This window comes from Mustelus asterias, unplaced genomic scaffold (genome assembly GCF_964213995.1).
Source record: "Mustelus asterias unplaced genomic scaffold, sMusAst1.hap1.1 HAP1_SCAFFOLD_401, whole genome shotgun sequence".
NCBI lineage: Eukaryota > Metazoa > Chordata > Chondrichthyes > Carcharhiniformes > Triakidae > Mustelus > Mustelus asterias.
Window position 1 is genome coordinate 25,230 of NW_027590356.1, and position 17,020 is coordinate 42,249.

At 49.7% G+C, this 17,020-nt stretch overlaps 1 protein-coding gene across 2 annotated transcripts in view; it reads right to left on the reverse strand.

Moving 5' to 3' along the window:
• The window catches only part of LOC144486572 (protein LBH-like), a 40,589-nt gene extending 24,489 nt beyond the window's left edge, over window positions 1–16,100 (reverse strand). For both annotated transcript variants that reach the window (XR_013496280.1, XM_078204628.1), the window contains exon 1: window positions 15,954–16,100. The gene's annotated coding sequence lies outside the window, so the exon portion shown is untranslated. The remainder of the gene's footprint in view (window positions 1–15,953) is intronic.
• Between the last annotated feature and the right edge of the window lie 920 nt (window positions 16,101–17,020).

The window sequence follows — 17,020 nt, forward strand, 5'->3', positions numbered from 1 at the left end:
CCTCTTTGGTCACCTTCTCAAAGAACTCAATAAGGTTTGTGAGGCACGACCTACCCTTCACAAAACCGTGCTGACTATCCCTAATCAAACTATTCCTTTCTAGGTGATTATAAATCCTACAGTTGTAATATCTTGCCGGGCGGGATTCTGCATGGACTGCTGTCTGTCTAGTCCTAATTCCACCTTATTTAGGAGCGTCTCTGTGGGCAAACCTGGGTTCCCTTGTACGCGAATCCTTTCTGTGGACGGCTATATCGTTGCCTGTCCCGCAATGGTGGTCCCTTAACTCGGTTGCACTGGTTGGGTGTCCACCTCCATCGGAATACCCTGTGACTCATCTGCTTTGCTCGCTGCTCTTTCCAAGGACAAAGCCAGCTGTAATGCTTGTTTGGTCCTCTGCCAACAAACGTTTTTGTATGGTCATATTATTGATTGCGCATACCAATCAGTCTCCGAGCATCTCATTTAATGTCAGTCCGAATTCGCAAGCCTCTGCTAATCACCTTAATCTTGTCAGGAAACTAGTGACTGACTCCCCCGTCTCTCGGAGTGCTGAGTAAAACCGCTACCTTAGCAGGATCAGAGGTGGCTTAGGGTCACAATACTCTTTTATTAAGTCCGTCAATTCCTGGAAGGATTGTGTGTCTGGTGCCTCCAGAAAGGTGAAACTGCGAATAACAGTGAAAGCTGCCGGTCCACAAGCGGTCAGCAAAATAACCCGTTGCTTTTCACCTGAGACTATGTTGTTAGCTCTGAAGAAACAACTCATCCATTCTTCATATTGGGCCCAGTCTTCCCCGGCAGGGTCAAAAGAATCCAATTTCCCAAATAGAGGCGTGTTTGCCGGGCAATGGCTTACCCCCAACGTGTAGCGGCTGATCGCAAACAGGCTCCTTCATCGCCGCTGTAATAAGTCTTCGGAGGCAGAAGTCCCTTCACCAAAATCCCTTTACTTACAATTCCAACAGCAGTACACAGAGTGCTCGCAGTCAGCAGTCTACCTTCGGGACTGCCTGAGGAACTGACACTCCTGGTTAAATACAAAGAGAAGACTCCCTGATTGGCCCATTAATTGACTCCTTAATCAGGGGGTTCATATTCCAATAGGCCGACCTCAATGGCCTGATTGAAGTCATTACAGCATGGTTCCCGAATCCTGCCATTTCTATCCTTCATTTTTGTGGGAACATGCTTGTCATGCCGAACAAACTTGATTGAATTGTTTGAGGAGGTGACCAGGTGTGTAGACGAGGGGAGCAGAGTCGATGTGGTTTATATGGATTTCAGCAGAGCCTTTGACAAGGTCCCACAACATGGGATACAGGATAATCTGATAAAGTGGATTCAAAATTGTCTCCGTTGTAGGAGACAGGGGGTGGTGACAGACAGCTGCTTTAGTGACTGGAAGCCAGTGTCCAGTGGCTTACCACAGGGATCCGTGCTGGGTCCCCTCTTATTCATCATTTACATAAATGACATTGACGGGGGTGTAGGATTAATAAGTTTGCGGATGACACAAAGATTGGCCGGGTGGTTAACAGTGAGGCGGAGTGTCCTGGGCTACAGGAAGATATAGATGGAATGGTCAAATGGGCAGATAATTGACAGATGGAATTTAACCCTGAACAGTGTGAGGTGATGCACTTTGGAAGGAGTAATTGGACAAGGAAGTATTCAATGAATAATAAGACACTAGGAAGTTCTGTGGAACAAAGGGATCTTGATGTGTTTGCCCATAGATCTCCGAAGACGGAAGGGCATGTTAGTAAAGTTTAAAGTTTATTTATTAGTGTCACAATAGGTTTATATTAACACTGCACCACCTAGCAGGGTGGTGAAAAAGGCATATGGGGCACTTGTTTTTATCAATCGGGGCACAGATTACAAAAGCAGGGAAGCCACGATGGAGTTGTGTAGAACTTTGGTGAGGCCACAGCTGGAGCACTGTGTGCAGCTCTGGGTAGGCTTGGGTTGTTTTCATTGGAGTAGAGAAGACTGAGAGGTTTCTCGTGTGGCTGCAGACTCAGTGGGTCGAAGGGCCCTCTCTGCTCTGTACGGTTCTATGATTCAAATCTCCTCTACATCTCATGCCTCTTATCTGAAATCTATGTGCACCTGGTCACTGAATCCTCTACTCAGGCGAAAGGCTCCTTCCTATGTACCCTATCTGTGTCCCTCATAATTTTGTCCACCTCTATCAGATTCCCCTCAGCCTTCCCTACTCGAAGGAACAACCTCAGGCTCACCAGCCTCTCTTCAAGGACTCTACGTCACTTGTTCAGGGTGTCCTGATCAGTGTAACTGACTCCAAACATTAACTCTATTTCTCTCTCCACAGATGCTGCCAGCCCTGCTGACTTTTTCCAGAGCTTTCTGTGTTTGTCTTTGCACTGGCGTTTAGATCTTACACACTGATTTCTAAATGTGCTGTCGTCTGTTTGAAGCTCTCTGAAGACCACGAGCAAAAGACACCTTAGCAACTGCAGGGGTGTCCAGAGACTCGATGCAAAGGGGTTAACTGGCTGTCCAAGTTCAGATGAGTTCTTAGCTGGTCTGATCGACACAGTCTGGGTTTCACACCCCTGGATGATTTGCAGGGAGTCTTGCTGCTTTGCTTATATCAGCCTCCGATTCGATATTTCCAAAAGCCTTTCAGTGAGAGGCAGTTGGGATGCCCAAGGTGGTGCAGACACTGGGACAGACGGTGGTCACCTTGCCAGTACTTTATACATCAGAGAGTGTAAAAATCAGGAGGCAAAGCAGTACTGGGAGAGGAGAGGATATGCACAAACTTACAGGAGGGAAGGATGTTTCTACGAAGCAGCCTTTGTAAAACAACAGCATAATACCAGCTGGCAACAGGAAACCAGCCTTTACTTCTCATGGTTTTAGAATATGGTGAGAAAGGCCCAGACACACTGTCTGCAAACATCCCGACCCAGACACACTGTCTGTCTGCAAACATCCCGACCCAGACACACTGTTTGCAAACATCCCGACCCAGACACACTGTCTGCAAACATCCCGACCCAGACACACTGTCTGTGTGCAAACATCCCGACCCAGACACACTGTCTGCAAATATCCCGACCCAGACACACTGTCTGCAAACATCCCGACCCAGACACACTGTCTGTCTGCAAACATCCCGACCCAGACACACTGTTTGCAAACATCCCGACCCAGACACACTGTCTGTCTGCAAACATCCCGACCCAGACACACTGTTTGCAAACATCCCAACCCAGACACACTGTCTGCAAATATCCCGACCCAGACACACTGTCTGCAAATATCCCGACCCAGACACACTGTCTGCAAATATCCCGACCCAGACACACTGTCTGCAAATATCCCGACCCAGACACACTGTCTGCAAACATCCCGACCCAGACACACTGTCTGTGTGCAAACATCCCGACCCAGACACACTGTCTGCAAATATCCCGACCCAGACACACTGTGTGCAAACATCCCGACCCAGACACACTGTCTGCAAATATCCCGACCCAGACACACTGTCTGCAAACATCCCGACCCAGACACACTGTCTGTCTGCAAACATCCCGACCCAGACACAGTGTTTGCAAACATCCCGACCCAGACACACTGTCTGTCTGCAAACATCCCGACCCAGACACACTGTCTGCAAATATCCCGACCCAGACACACTGTCTGTCTGCAAACATCCCGACCCAGACCCACTGTCTGCAAATATCCCGACCCAGACACACTGTCTGCAAACATCCCGACCCAGACACATTGTCTGTGTGCAAACATCCCGACCCAGACACACTGTCTGCAAACATCCCGACCCAGACACACTGTCTGTCTGCAAACACCCGACCCAGACACACTGTCTGCAAACATCCCGACCCAGACACACTGTCTGTGTGCAAACATCCCGACCCAGACACACTGTCTGTCTGCAAACATCCCGACCCAGACACACTGTCTGTGTGCAAACATCCCGACCCAGACACACTGTCTGCAAACATCCCGACCCAGACACACTGTCTGCAAACATCACGACCCAGACACACTGTTTGTCTGCAAACATCCCGACCCAGACACACTGTCTGCAAACATCCCGACCCAGACACTCTGTCTGCAAACATCCCGACCCAGACACGCTGTCTGCAAACATCCCGACCCAGACACACTGTCTGTCTGCAAACATCCCGACCCAGACACACTGTCTGTCTGCAAACATCCCGACCCAGACACACTGTTTGCAAACATCCCGACCCAGACACACTGTCTGTCTGCAAACATCCCGACCCAGACACACTGTCTGCAAACATCCCGACTCAGACACACTGTCTGTGTGCAAACATCCCGACCCAGACACAATGTCTGCAAACATCCCGACCCAGACACACTGTCTGCAAATATCCCGACCCAGACACACTGTCTGCAAACATCCCGACCCAGACACACTGTCTGTCTGCAAACATCACAACCCAGACACACTGTCTGCAAACATCCCGACCCAGACACTCTGTCTGCAAACATCCCGACCCAGACACACTGTCTGCAAACATCCCGAACCAGACACACTGTCTGCAAACATCCCGACCCAGACACACTGTCTGTCTGCGAACATCCCGACCCAGGCACACTGTCTGCAAACATCCCGACCCAGACACACTGTCTGCAAACATCCCGACCCAGACACACTGTCTGTCTGCAAACATCCCGACCCAGACACACTGTCTGCAAACATCCCGACCCAGACACACTGTCTGTCTGCAAACATCCCGACCCAGACACACTGTCTGCAAACATCCCGACCCAGACACACTGTCTGCAAACATCCCGACCCAGACACACTGTCTGTCTGCAAACATCCCGACCCAGACACACTGTCTGTCTGCAAACATCCCAACCCAGACACACTGTCTGCAAACATCCCGACCCAGACACACTGTCTGTCTGCAAACATCCCAACCCAGACACACTGTCTGCAAACATCCCGACCCAGACACACTGTCTGCAAACATCCCGACCCAGACACACTGTCTGTCTGCAAACATCCCGACCCAGACACACTGTCTGTCTGCAAACATCCCGACCCAGACACACTGTCTGTCTGCAAACATCCCGACCCAGACACACTGTCTGTCTGCAAACATCCCGACCCAGACACACTGCCTGCAAACATCCCGACCCAGACACACTGTCTGTCTGCAAACATCCCGACCCAGACACACTGTCTGTCTGCAAACATCCCGACCCAGACACTCTGTCTGCAAATAGCCCGACCCAGACACACTGTCTGCAAACATCCCGACCCAGACACACTGTCTGTCTGCAAACGTCCTGACCCAGACACACTGTCTGTCTGCAAACATCCCGACCCAGACACACTGTCTGTCTGCAAACATCTCAACCCAAACACACTGTCTGCAAACATCCCGACCCAGACACACTGTCTGCAAACATCCCGACCCAGACACACTGTCTGCAAACACTGAAGCTGACCCAGGTGAGACATTAATGATGTGAATGTTGTACAGGAGGAATTGAGTGGTGTCTGTGCCTCTCCCCACCCTGACCCCACCCTGAGGCCAGGCTCTCCCCACCCTGAGGCCAGGCTCTCCCCACCCTGAGGCCACTCTCTCCCCACCCTGAGGCCAGTCTCCCCCCACCCTGAGGCCAGCCTCTCCCCACCCTGAGGCCACTCTCCCCCCACCCTGAGGCCACTCTCCCCCCACCCTGAGGCCAGCCTCTCCCCACCCTGAGGCCACTCTCTCCCCACCCTGAGGCCAGTCTCCCCCCACCCTGAGGCCACTCTCCCCCCACCCTGAGGCCACTCTCCCTCCACCCTGAGGCCAGCCTCTCCCCACCCTGACCCCACCCTGAGTAAGAAGTTTAACAACACCAGGTTAAAGTCCAACAGGTTTATTTGGTAGCAAAAGCCACACAAGCTTTCGAGGCTCTGAGCCCCTTCTTCAGGTGAGTGGGAATTCTGTTCACAAACAGAAGTCCAACGCCGGCATCTCCACATCATGCCCACCCTGAGGCCAGCCTCTCCCCATCCTGAGGCCAGCCTCTCCCCACCCTGAGCCCACTCTCCCCCCACCCTGAGCCCACTCTCTCCCCACCCTGAGGCCAGCCTTGCTGCCACTGCATGTTGAGCTCTGCTGTGTTTTAGCCACAAGCTGAGGCTCCAGCAGCTGAAGAGGAAACGAGGCAGGAACCGCAGTGTTTAAAGTCGCGCTCAGATGGGGAGAAGGCAGCGTGAGCGAGAGGAAGAGGTTAGCTGCATTCTCGACCTGAGAGAATCAACACAGAATCATGCTGTCAATCTTTGTAACTGCTGAGAGATTTGGATATTGTGTGCAACCAGACTTTCACAGACACTGCTCGATACTCATTTTCTAATCACAGCCACACTTTCATTAATAAACCCTGCAAAGGAGCTAAATGCAAACACTGCTTCTTAGAATCTTAGAAACCCTACAGTACAGAAAGAGGCCATTCGGCCCATCGAGTCTGCACCGACCACAATCCCACCCAGGCCCTACCCCCATATATTTACCCACTAATCCCTCTAACCTACGCATCCCAGGACACTAAGGGGCAATTTTAGCATGGCCAATCAACCTCACCCGCACATCTTTGGACTGGGGGTGGAGGACACTGTGCAAACTGTGGCAGACTGAGGGAGTGCCGCACTGTCAGAGGGTCAGTACTGAGGGAGTGCCGCACTGTCAGAGGGTCAGTACTGAGGGAGTGCCGCACTGTCAGAGGGTCAGTGCTGAGGGAGTGCCGCACTGTCAGAGGGTCAGTACTGAGGGAGTGCCGCACTGTCGGAGGGTCAGTGCTGAGGGAGTGCCGCACTGTCAGAGGGTCAGTGCTGAGGGAGTGCCGCACTGTCAGAGGGTCAGTGCTGAGGGAGTGCCGCACTGTCAGAGGGTCAGTGCTGAGGGAGTGCCGCATTGTCAGAGGGTCAGTGCTGAGGGAGTGCCGCACTGTCAGAGGGTCAGTACTGAGGGAGTGCCGCACTGTCAGAGGGTCAGTGCTGAGGGAGTGACGCACTGTCAGAGGGTCAGTGCTGAGGGAGTGCCGCACTGTCAGAGGCTCAGTGCTGAGGGATTGCTGCACTGTCGGAGGGTCAGTGCTGAGGGAGTGCCGCACTGCCAGAGGGTCAGTACTGAGGGAGTGCCGCACTGTCAGAGGGTCAGTACTGAGGGAGTGCCGCACTGTCAGAGGGTCAGTGCTGAGGGAGCGCCGCACTGTCAGAGGGTCAGTGCTGAGGGAGTGCCGCACTGCCAGAAGGTCAGTGCTGAGGGATTGCCGCACTGTCAGAGGGTCATGTTTTGGTCATTACAGCACTAATTATGCTTAGAAAATCTTTCAGAGAAGGTGCCATATAAAAACAAGTCTCTTCCTAAAATGTCAACATGATAGGAGCTAGTAGGACATAGAACATAGAACAGTACAGCACAGAACAGGCCCTTCGGCCCACGATGTTGTGCCGAGCTTTATCTGAAACCAAGATCAAGCTATCCCACTCCCTACCATCCTGGTGTGCTCCATGTGCCTATCCACTAACCGCTTAAATGTTCCTAAAGTGTCTGACTCCACTGTCACTGCAGGCAGTCCATTCCACACCCCAACCACTCTCTGCGTAAAGAACCTACCTCTGATATCCTTCCTATATCTCCCACCACGAACCCTATAGTTATGCCCCCTTGTAATAGCTCCATCCACCCGTAGTAAATTCAGGAAGCATCACTCAAGGAACACGGTTAATATTCACAGAGGTTTACAGCATGGAAACAGGCCCTTCAGCCCAACTTGTCCATGCTGTCCTTTTTTTAAAACCCCTAAGCAAGTCCCAATTGCCCGCATTTGGCCCATATCCCTCTATACCCATCGTACCCATGTAACTGTCTAAATGCTTTTTAAAAGACAAAATTGTACCCGCCTCTACTACTGCCTCTGGCAGCTTGTTCCAGACACTCACCACCCTCTGTGTGAAAAAACTGCCCCTCTGGACACTTTTGTATCTCTCCCCTCTCACCTTAAACCTATGCGCTCTAGTTTTAGACTCCCCTACATTTGGGAAAAGATATTGACTATCTAGCTGATCTGTGCCCCTCATTATTTTATAGACCTCTATAAGCTCACCCCTCAGCCTCCTACGCTCCAGAGAAAAAAGTCCCAGTCTATCCAGCCTCTCCTTATAACTCAATCCATAAGTCCCGGTCTGCACTCTTTCTAGTTTAATAATATCCTTTCTATAATAGGGTGACCAGAACTGTACACAATATTCCAAGTGTGGCCATACCAATGTTTTGTACAACTTCAACAAGACGTCCCAATTCCTGTATTCAATGTTCTGACCGATGAAACCAAGCATGCCGAATGTCTTCTTCACCACTCTGTCCACCTGTGACTCCACTTTCAAGGAGCTATGAACATGTTGTTCTAGATCTCTTTGTTCTGTATCAACACCCTACCATTAACTGAGTAAGTCCTGCCCTGGTTCAATCTACCAAAATGCATCACCTCGCATTTATCTAAATTAAACTCCATCTGCCACTTGTCAGCCCACTGGCTCAATTGATCAAGATCCCGTTGCAATCCGAGATAACTTTATCCACTGTCCACTATGTCACCAATCTTGGTGTCATCTGCAAACTTACTAACCATGCCTCCTATATTGTCATCCAAATCATTAATATAAATGACAAATAACAGTGGACCCAGCACCAACCCCTGAGGCACACCGCTGGTCACAGGCCTCCAGTTTGAAAAACAACCCTCTACAACCACCCCCTGGCTTCTGTCATCACGGGCATTCAGCCTTGGATCTTCAGGTAAGCGTTCTCCAAGGCGGCCTTCATGACACACAACAGCGCAGAGTCACTGAGCAGAAACTGATAGCCAAGTTCCGCACACATGAGGACGGCCTAAACCGGGATGTTGGATTTATGTCACATTATCAGTAACCCCCACAGCTTTCCCCCTGGACTTGCAGAATCTCACGAGCTGTTCTGTCTGGAGACAATACACATCTCTTTAACCTGTGTTGAATGCTCCCTCCACCCACATTGTCTGTACATTTAAGACCTGGCTGGCTGTAGAGATTCGCATTCTAATCAGTATTCTGTAATTTGATTTCTGTGTCTGTGCACTGTTTGAGAACAGATATCCACTCCATCTGACGAAGGAGCTCTGCTCCGAAAGCTTATGGTATTTGCTACCAAATAAACCTGTTGGACTTTAACCTGGTGTTGTGAGACTTCTTACTGTGCTTACCCCAGTCCAACGCCGGCATCTCCACATTCTGTCATCAAGCCAATTTTGTTTCCATTTAGATATCTCACCCTGGATCCCGTGAGATTTAACCTTATGCAACAACCTACCATGCGGTACCTTGTCAAAGGCCTTGCTAAAGTCCATGTAGACAACATCAACTGCACTGCTCTCGACTTGGTTACCCCTTCAAAAAACGCAATCAGATTTGTGAGACATGATTTTCCACTCACAAAGCCATGCTGACTGTCCCTAATCAGTCCTTGCATCTCTAAATACCTTCCAACAATTTACCCACCACAGATGTGAGGCTCACTGGCCTGTAGTTCCCAGGCTTTTCCCTGCAGCCCTTTTTAAACAAAGGCACAACATTTGCCACTCTCCAATCTTCAGGCACCTCACCTGTGACTATCGATGATTCAAATATCTCGGCTAGGGGACCTGCAATTTCCTCCCTAGCCTCCCACAATGTCCTGGGATACACTTCATCAGGTCCCGGGGATTTATCTACCTTGATGCGCTTTAAGACTTCCAGCACCTCCTTCTCTGTTATATGTACATTCCTCAAGACATCACTATTTATTTCCCCAAGTTCCCTAACATCCATGCTTTTCTCAACAGTAAATACTGAGGAGAAATATTCATTTAGGATCTCACCCATCTCTTGTGGATTCGTACATAGATGACCTTGTTGTTCCTTAAGAGATCCTACTCTCTCCCTTGTTACTCTTTTGCCCTTTATGTATTTGTAGAAGCTCTTTGGTTTCTCCTTTGCCTTATCTGCCAAAACAATCTTGTGTCCCCTTTTTGCCCTCCTGATTTCTCTCTTAACTCTACTCCTACACTCCCTACACTCTTCAAGGGATTCACTTGATCCCAGCTGCCTATGCATGTCATGTGCCTCTTTCTTCTTCTTGACCAGGGCCCCAATATCCCGAGTCTTCCAGGGTTCCCGACTTCTGCCAGCCTTGCCCTTCACTCTAAGAGGAATGTGACATAAAGTAACATTGAGAAGGAAAAATAATTTCTGAGTTCTGGCCCCTGTGAGCTGTGATGTAGAGATAGATTCGGACTGGCTGTCTGCAAGGAGGACTGAGAAATTCACCTCGGTACTTTTTGCAGCTCATGAAGAAGGTTAAAGAGTTTAATTTTTCATCAGTCTGAGAACGTCCCAGCTTTCACCCATCCCTCGATCAAGTTAACAGACCACAAGATTGGCAGCAGTTGTGGCTAATTGAGATATTATTACAACCCCTGGCACTCAGAGCTGAGATATTATAACCCCTGATACATAGGGCTAAGATATTACAACCCCTGGTTCACAAGTCTAAGATATTACAATCCCTGGTTCACAGGTCTAAGGTATTACAACCTCTGGTACACAGTGTCGAAATATTACAACCCCTGGTTCAAAGAGCTGAGATATTACAATCCCTGGTACAGAGAGCCTAGATATTACAACCCCTGGTTCAAAGAGCTGAGATATTACAACCTCTGGCACAAAGGGCTGAGATATTACAACCCCTGGTACAGAGAGCCTAGATATTACAACCTCTGGTACAAAGAGCTGAGATATTAAAACCTCTGGTACAAAGGGCTGAGATATTACAACCTCTGGTACAAAGAGCTGAGATATTACAACCCCTGGTACAGAGGGCTGGGATATCAGAACCACTGCTACTTGGGGCTGAGATATTACAATCTCTGGCATGCAGTGATATTGCAACTCATGCTACACAGTAAGAAGCTCACAACACCAGGCTAAAATCCAACAGGTTTATTTGGTTCATGAGCTTTCGGAGCGCTGCTCCTTCCTCAGGTGAGTGGCCACTCCTGACAACCGGTAAACAGAGCAATATTGCAATCCCGAATAAACAGTGCAAATGTCAACTTCTGGTATGCAGAGCAATATTACATCCCTAATACACAGCAATATTACAATCCTTGGTAAACAGGGCAATATGACAACTCCTGGCAAATGAAGCAGTATTACAATCCCTGATACACAGAACACTGCAATATGGGTGACTCAGATGCACAAGTCAGGGGGGAGTAAGATTGGAAGAACGATAGCGATAGGAGAATCGATAGTGAGGCATGCAGACAGGTCTCTATACAGCTGGAGATGTGACTCCAGGATAGAGTGTTGGTGCCAGGGTTCAGGATGTAACTCAACAGCTGCAGGGCTACCTGAAGAGGAAGGGTGAACATAAAGGGGGCATAAAATGGGAACAGAAATTGTCAGGGAAAGGCACGAATGAAAAGTGGAACTTTTTCAAGGAACAAATATTGCGTGTCCTTGATAGGTATGTCCCTGTCAGGCAGGGAGGAAATGGCCGAATGAGGGAACCATGGTTCACAAAAGAGGTGGAATGTCTTGTGAAAAGGAAGAGGGAAGCTTATGTAGGGATGAGAAAACAAGGTTCAGATGGCTCGATTGAGGGTTACAAGTTAGCAAGGAACGAGCTGAAAAAGGGGCTTAGGAGAGCTAGGAGGGGACATGAGAAGTCCTTGGCGGGTCGGATCAAGGAAAACCCCAAGGCTTTTTACTCTTATGTGAGGAATAAAGGAATGACCAGGGTGAGGTTAGGGCCGGTCAAGGACAGTAGTGGGAACTTGTGTATGGAGTCAGTAGAGATAGGAGAGGCGATGAATGAATACTTTTCTTCAGTGTTCACCAAGGAGAGGGGCCATGTTTTTGAGGAAGAGAAGGTGTTACAGGCTGGAGGAAGTAGATGTTCAGAGGGAGGATGTACTAGCAGTTTTGAATAAACTGAAGGTCGATAAGTCCCCTGGGCCTGATGAAATATATCCTAGGATTCTTTGGGAGGCAAGGGATGAGATTGCTGAGCCTTTGGCTTTGATCTTTGGGTCCTCGCTGTCCACAGGGATGGTGTCAGAGGACTGGAGAATGGCGAATGTTGTTCCTCTGTTTAAGAAAGGGAATAGAAATGACCCTGGTAATTATAGGACGGTTAGTCTTACTTTGGTGGTTGGTAAGTTGATGGAAAAGGTCCTTAGGGATGGGATTTACGACCATTTAGAAAGATGCGGATTAATCCGGGATAGTCAGCACGGATTCGTGAAGGGCAAGTCGTGCCTCACAAATTTGATAGAATTTTTTGAGGAGGTAACTAAGTGTGTTGATGAAGGTAGGGCAGTTGATGTCATATACATGGATTTTAGTAAGGCCCATTAGGGACCAACGTGGCAATGTGTGTGAGGAGCCGGAAGCCGCAGGTGTGTTTTTAAATGAGTATTTTGTATCTGTGTTCACGATGGAGAAGAATGGTGTAGGTATATAAGTTAGGGAGGGGCACTGTCATTGATTTGAACAACTTAACATTGAGAGGGAGGAAGTATTAATAGCTGTAACAGACCTAAAAGTGGATAAATCCCCAGGCCCAGATGAGACGTATCCCAGGCTACTGTGTGAGGCAAGGGAGGAGATTGCAGGGCTTCTGTCGCTAATTTTCAATTCCTCTCTGGCCACGGGAGAGATTCCAGAGGATTGGAGGAAGTAATGCGGTTCCATTATTCAAAAAGAGAAGTAGGGAAAAAACAAGAAATTACAGGCCAGTGAGTCCAACTTGAGTGGTAGGGAAACTATTGGAAAAATTCTGAGGGACAGAATTAATCTCTACTGACGAAGACAAGGATTAGTCAAGGTTAGTCAGCATGGTTTGTCAAAGGAACCTCATGTCTTACAGTTTTGATTGAATTTTCCGCGGAGGTCACTAAGTTTGTAGATGAGGGTAGTGCAGTTGATGTAGTCTACATGGACTTCAGTCAGGCTTTTGACAAGGTCCAACATTGGAGACTGATGAAGAAGAGCAATGGGATCCATGGAACTCAGAGCAATATTACAATCCCTGATACACAGTGCAATATGACAACTCCTGGCAAACAAAGCAATATAGGAATCAGTGCTGGGTCCACTGTTATTTTCATTTATATTAATGATTTGGATGAGAATATAGGAAGCATGGTTAGTAAATTTGCAGATGACACCAAGATTGGTGGCATAGTGGACAGTGAAGAAAGTTATCTCGGATTGCAGCGGGATCTTGATCAATTGGGCCAGTGGGCTGACGAATGGCAGATGGAGTTTAATTTAGACAAAAAGCTCGGCACAACATCGTGGGCCGAAGGGCCTGTTCTGTGCTGTACTGTTCTATGTTCTATGTAAATGTGAGGTGATGCATTTTGGTAGATTGAACCAGGGCAGGACTTACTCAGTTAATGGTAGGGCGTTGGGGAGAATTACATAACAAAGAGATCTAGGGGGTACATGTTCATAGCTCCTTGAAAGTGAAGTCACAGGTGGACAGAGTGGTGAAGAAGGCATTCGGCATGCTTGGTTTCATCGGTCAGAACATTGAATACAGGAGTTGGGACGTCTTGTTGAAGTTGTACAAGACATTGGTAAGGCCACACTTGGAATACAATGTGCAATTCTGGTCACCCTATTATAGGAAGGATATTATTAAACTAGAAAGAGTGCCAAAAGGATTTACCAGGATGCTACCGGGACTTGATGGTTTGAGTTATAAGGAGAGGCTGGATAGACTGGGATTTTTTTCTCTGGAGCGTAGGAGGCTGAGGGATGATCTTATAGAGGTCTATAAAATAATGAGGGGCACAGATCAGCTAGATAGTCAATATCTTTTCCCAAAGATAGGGGAGTCTAAAACTAAAGGGCATAGGTTTAAGGTGAGAGGGGAGAGATACAAAAATGTCCAGAGGGACAATTTTTTCACACAGAGGGTGGTGAGTGTCTGGAACAAGCTGCCAGAGGTAGTAGTAGAGGCGGGTACAATTTTGTCTTTTAAAAAGCATTTAGACAGTTACATGGGTACGATGGGTATAGAGGGATATGGGCCAAATGTGGGCAATTGGGATTAGCTTAGGGGTTTTAAAAAAAAGGGCGGCATGGACAAGTTGGGCCGAAGGGCCTGTTTCCATGCTGTAAACCTCGAGGACTCTAACAATCCCTGATACACAGGGCAATATGATGACTCCTTGCAAAGAGAGCAACATTAACCCTTGGTAAAGTGGGCTGAGGGACTGCTGCTTAAGCTGAGAATTTTCCCTGAGTGCGGGGTAGCCCTGGTCCATCACAGCTCCTTCTATCTGGTTTTTTTGGGTTCTTGAGAGTTTCCAAACACTCAGAAATCAGTGGGGAATCAGTTCCAGGGTTTAGTGACAGCCTCTGAATTCTGCTGCCCAGCAGAGAAGAGGTGACTTCTCCACACTTACAGGAAAATGATGCCAAGGTAACACAAATTTACAGAATTTAGAAGAGAAAGTTTGTTAGCAAAGACAAACTGGCTTCTCACTGTTAATATAGGGGGCACGGGGGAGGCAGGGCACAGAGAGGAGGGGGCACAGAGAGAGGAGGGGGCACAGAGAGAGGAGGGGCAGAGAGAGGAGGGGGCACAGAGAGAGGAGGGGGCACAGAGAGAGGAGGGGGCACAGAGAGAGGAGGGGGCACAGAGAGAGGAGGGGGCAGAGAGAGGAGGGGGCAGAGAGAGAGGAGGGGGAAGAGAGAGAGGAGGGTGCACAGAGAGAGGAGGGGGCAGAGAGAGAGGAGGGGGAACAGAGAGAGGAGGGGGCACAGAGAGAGGAGGGGGTGCAGAGAGAGGAGGGGGCAGAGAGAGAGGAGGGGGCACAGAGAGAGAGGAGGGGGCAGAGAGAGGAGGGGGCAGAGAGAGGAGGGGGCAGAGAGAGAGGACGGGGCGCAGAGAGAGGAGGGGGCACAGAGAAAGAGGAGGGGGCACAGAGAGAGAGGAGGGGGCAGAGGGAGAGGAGGGGGCAGAGAGAGAGGAGGGGGAACAGAGAGAGGAGGGGGCGCAGAGAGAGGAGGGGGCAGAGAGAGAGGAGGGGGCAGAGAGAGAGGAGGGGGAACAGAGAGAGGAGGGGGCGCAGAGAGAGGAGGGGGCACAGAGAGGAGGGGGCACAGAGAGAGGAAGGGGCGCAGAGAGGAGGGGGCACAGAGAGAGGAGGGGGCACAGAGAGAGGAGGGGGCGCAGAGAGGAGGGGGCGCAGAGAGGAGTGGGAACAGAGAGAGGAGGGAGAACAGAGAGAGGAGGGGGAACAGAGAGAGGAGGGGGAACAGAGAGAGAGAGGAGGGGGCGCAGAGAGGAGGGGGCGCAGAGAGGAGGGGGAACAGAGAGAGGAGGGGGCTGGGAGAGGTGGGGGTGCAGGGAAAGATTGGATGGGGACGGTGTTGAACAGAGAGATCGATGGAGAGAGAACACATTGAGTTTAAACCACCCAAAATTGAAACTTTCTGTTGAGTGAAACAGGAAGAGACAAAGAGAACCGAATGAAGGAGGCAGCTATTGTACAAGTGACGGTATTTCTGCTTCTCCCTCTGCTTTGTGCTGTGTGAGCGACCCTCCCCCAACATACTAACAGCACTATTTAACAACCCTGAAACTGCCTGAACAAAGCCAGTGCCCTCAGCAGCTCACTGCTAATTCCTCTCCAGGACATTTACACATCTATCTGCTCTGTCTGTGTACTTTGCTAACTAACCACAAGCTTTCACATGCCATCGCAGTCGGTCTGACAGGGCATGAGCCTTCCTGTCCCTCGCTCCACATACTGCTCACGCTCTTTCCAGCCTTCTGACTAACCAACCTCCACCCCAGCCTTTCCTCAAGTCCCAGACAACTCACCACAAAGATCCAGGGATCCAGCTCAGTGACAGTGCAATGTTGAGGCAGCCAGCGAGGCAGTGAGAGACAGCACTGCTAGAATACAGGCGCCCTGAGCCTTAGAGGAAGCAGCAGGAGGAGTCTTGCTTACATACCATTATGACCAAGCACAGTGACATGTGTCAAGCATGGAAGGAACAACACCTGCTCTCCAGCCTGGATTTAAAGGGATGGTCAGATCCTGACTGCATGGATTTACAATTCCTCCTCTTACCAAACACTGCCACTGTGGGACAGACATCAACTGGCCCGAGGCTGAGCTCAGCAGAGTGGTGGGAGAAGGAGGGCACGAGGGAGGGGGAGGGGGGGAGAGGGAGATACAGAGGGGGGGAGAGAGAGAGAGAGAGAGAAAGGGGGAGAAGGAGAGGGGAAGGAAAGGAATGAGAGCTGAACAGAGGAGCGAGAGTGAGGGGGAAAGAGAGGCGGACAAGGAGAGATGGGGAGGGAGAATGGGAGGGGAGAGGGGGTTGGGGAGGAAGGGAAAGGGGCAGGTGGAATGGAGTGAACTGGGGAGGCTGGGGACGGGAAAGCGAGGGAGAGTGGGGAGGGGGAGATTGGACAGAAGGACTGGGACTGGGGAGGAGAGGGAGAGTGGGGAGGGGGAGATTGGACAGAAGGATTGGACTGGGACTGGGGAGGAGAGGGAGATTGGACAGAAGGATTGGACTGGGACTGGGGAGGAGAGGGCTAGAGTGTTGTGTACAGGAGAATGACGCCAGGGTGGTTTAGTTTCAGGTGTGTTATTTTACCTGGCGACTTCCTCTCTGCCTGTTTCCTGCACGAGGGATTTAGATCATCACTTCCAGTAAATACATGAATGCAACAGAACTTCAGTAAGTCAATAAGAATTAATCTGAATACATAACACTTCCTTCCCCCTTCAACTGAACACCTCCAACATCTTCAAACAATAATCAATGGGTGAAATCTTACCAAGCGATGGCAGTGTTGCTGCTGTGCTTTTGGGTTGTATCTTATACCTCATCAGTGATAATCTTTCTGGCCATGAGTTTCACGCCACTCCAGCA